The sequence below is a fragment of the Procambarus clarkii genome, chromosome 29 (assembly GCF_040958095.1).
Source record: "Procambarus clarkii isolate CNS0578487 chromosome 29, FALCON_Pclarkii_2.0, whole genome shotgun sequence".
In the NCBI taxonomy this organism is placed as follows: Eukaryota; Metazoa; Arthropoda; class Malacostraca; order Decapoda; family Cambaridae; genus Procambarus; species Procambarus clarkii.
In genome coordinates, this window is record NC_091178.1 from 23,994,443 (window position 1) to 23,998,066 (window position 3,624).

Here is a 3,624-nt window from a genome sequence, read left to right on the forward strand (position 1 = left end):
ATTCCCTTCAGAATCTTGAATGTGGTGATCATGTTCCCCTCCTAACTCTTCTGTCTTCCAGCGAAGTGAGGTTTAATTCCCGTAGTCTCTCCTCGTAGCTCATATCTCTCAGCTCGGGTACTAGTCTGGTGGCAAACCATTGAACCTTTTCCAGTTTAGTCTTATCCTTGCCAAGATATGGACTCCATGCAGGGGCTGAATACTCCAGGATTGGCCTGACATATGTGGTATACAAAGTTCTGAATGATTCTTTACACAAGTTTCTGAATGCCGTTCGTATGTTGGCCAGCCTGGCATATGCCGCTGATGTTATGCTCTTGATATGTTCTGCAGGAGACAGGTCTGGCGTAATATCAACCCCCAAGTCTTTTTCTTTCTCTGACTCCTGAAGAATTTCCTCTCCCAGATGATACCTTGTATCTGGCCTCCTGCTCCCTACACCTATCTTCATTACATTACATTTGGTTGGGTTAAACTCTAACAACCATTTGTTCGACCATTCCTTCAGCTTGTCTAGGTCTTCTTGAAGCCTCAAGCTCTCCTCTTCTGTCCTAATCCTTCTCATGATTTTGGTATCATCCGCAAACATTGAGAGAATTGAATCGATACCCTCCGGGAGATCATTTACATATATCAGAAACTAGATAGGACCGAGTACAGAGCCCTGTGGGACTCCACTGGTGACGTCACGCCAATCGGAGGTCTCACCCCTCACCGTAACTCTCTGCTTCCTATTGCTTAGGTACTCCCTTATCCACTGGAGCACCTTACCAGCTACACCTGCCTGTCTCTCCAGCTTATGTACCAGCCTCTTATGCAGTAAGGCTTTCCAACAATCCAAGAACATGCAGTCCGCCCAGCCCTCTCTTTCTTGCTTAATCTTTGTCACCTGGTCGTAGAATTCTATTAAGCCAGTCAGGCAAGATTTACCCACCCTGAACCCATGTTGGCGATTTGTCACGAAGTCCCTTCTCTCCAGATGTGTTACCAGGTTTTTTCTCACGATCTTCTCCATCACCTTGCATGGTATACAAGTCAAGGACACTGGTCTGTAGTTCAGTGCCTCTTGCCTATCGCCCTTTTTGTATATTAGGACCACATTCGCCGTCTTCCATATTTCTGGTAGGTCTCCCGTCTCCAGTGACTTACTATACACTATGGAGAGTGGCAAGCAAAGTGCCTCTGCACACTCTTTCAGTACCCATGGTGAGATTCCGTCTGGACCAACAACCTTTCTTGCATCCAGATCCAGCAGGTGTCTCTTGACCTCCTCTCTCATAATTTCGAACTCTTCCAAAGCCGCCTGGTTTATCTCCCTTTCTCCTAGCACAGTAACTTCACCTTGTTCTATTGTGAAGACCTCCTGGAACCTCTTGTTGAGTTCTTCACACACCTCTTTGTCATTCTCTGTATATTCTCTGTATACCTGTCCTCGCCTGTTCTAAGTTTCAATACCTTTTCTTTCACTGTTGGTTTCCTTCTAATGTGACTGTGGAGTAGCTTGGGTTCGGTCTTGGCTTTGTTTGCTATATCATTTTCAAAACTCTTCTCTGCTTCTCTTCTCACCCTGACGTACTCCTTCCTGGTTCTCTGGTATCTCTCTCTGCTTTCTGGTGTTCTGTTATTCCGGAAGTTCCTCCACACCCTTTTGTTCAGTTTCTTCGCTTCCATACATGCCGTATTATACCATGGATTCTTCTGTTGCTTCTCGGATTTTTTCCTTTGGAACGGGATGTATCTGCTTACTGCCTCCTGACACTTTTGGGTAACATAGTCCATCATACCTTGTACAGACTTACCTCTGAGGTCTGTGTCCCAAGGTATTTCCCTTAGGAAGCTTCTCATCTGTTCATAATTCCCCTTTCGGTTTGCCAGCCTTTTGATTGTTAGTTCTTTTTTGGGGGAGATAATTCCTAGCTCTACCAGGTACTCAATGTTCAATACACTGTGATCACTCATTCCCAAGGGCGCTTTCATCTTAACTTCCCTTATATCCCACTCATTTAGGGTAAATATCAAATCGAGCTTTGCTGGTTCATCTTCTCCTCTTATTCTTGTTGGTTCCTTGATGTGCTGGCTTAGAAAGTTTCTTATTGCCACATCCAGCAGCTTAGCTCTCCATGTTTCTGGTCCTTCATGCGGGTCTCTGTTTCCCAATCTATCTTCCCATGGTTGAAGTCTCCCATAATTAGTAGTCCACATCCATTCCTGCTAGCAACAGAAGCTGCTCTTTCTATTATGTTAATGGTGGCCATGTTCTTTCTATCATATTCCTGTCTAGGTCTTCTGTCAATTGGTGGTGGATTATATATGTCTACGACTATAATTTTTTTCCCTCCAGTTGTTATGGTACCTTCTATGCAGTCACTGAAACCTTCACAGCCCTGAATAACCATCCCCTCAAAATCCCAGCCTTTTCTTACCAGCAGAGTTACACCACCACCACCTCTTCCTTCCCTCTCTTTCCTCATAACATAATAGTCCTGTGGGAACACTGCATTTGTTATCGTTTTCGTTAGCTTTGTTTCTGTGAGGGCCATTATATCTGGGTTTTCCTCTAGTACCCGTTCTCCAAGCTCATTTGCTTTATTATTAATTCCATCTATGTTAGTGTACATTGCTTTGAGGCTCACTTTCTTCTGTTCCTTCTCAATTCGCCTCCTTGGTGAGTGTTCTGCTGATGGGGGGGAAGCTGTTCCATGGGTGTGAGTACCTGTGAGATGGATAACAGGGTCTCAGAGGATACTGGGATGAGGGGTGGGGGATCCAGTGAAGGGGGAGGGACAGGGAGGGTATGGGGTGAAAGGGGAGGGAGAACAGGAAGGAAAGAGGGGGAGGGGGAACTCGGCAGGAGGAGCGGAGGGGTAGAAGGGTGGGGATTGGGTGTGGGGGGAGGGAGATTTGGCTGAACATTTGAGTGGGGGCAGGGAGGGTTTGGGGTAGGGTTTTTTTATGCAGAGGGGGGTGGCGGGGTTGTCCTCCCCTCAGATGTTACTGGGTAGCTGGTTGTGGGTTCCCCCCTCGCCTCTGGGGATGTTGTGTTAGGAGCTGTGACTTCCTGGTTATCTCCTCTCGCCCTGCACCTCTTTCTTGCTTCTGCCGCCATGGCTCTCTTCTCCCTCGTCATGTCTCTCTGGAGGAATACATTTTTGAATTCTCCCACGTTTTTCAGGGAGCTCTTCCTTGATAGAATCTTCTCCTTTGTGCTCTCGTATGCAAACACTATCTTTATCACTTGGTCTCAGTCTTTGTTGTACCATCCTAGCCTGAAAACCTTCTCAGTGCTATGCTCAGCCCCTTCCATGTCTTGTGCCTTCAGTACTTCATTCACTGCTGCTTTGTCCTTGTCATTCCACTCTGTCCTATTGGAGCCTTCCTGCTCTTTAATACCCACAGCAACCACTAATCTGTTCCTTTCTAGCAGTCAGCTAGTGGAGCGTGCTGCCTCCTGTGAGGTGGCTGCTTTCATGGCCATCTCCATCACTGCAGACATTACTTTAGAGTTATTTTTTTAGCAATTCTGCAAATGTTGCTTTTATTGTGGCATACTTTTCCCAAAAAACTATTATCGCCTTCTCTCTGGATGATTTTCTGAGTCTCAGCCTCTATACCGTTCTCATTAAG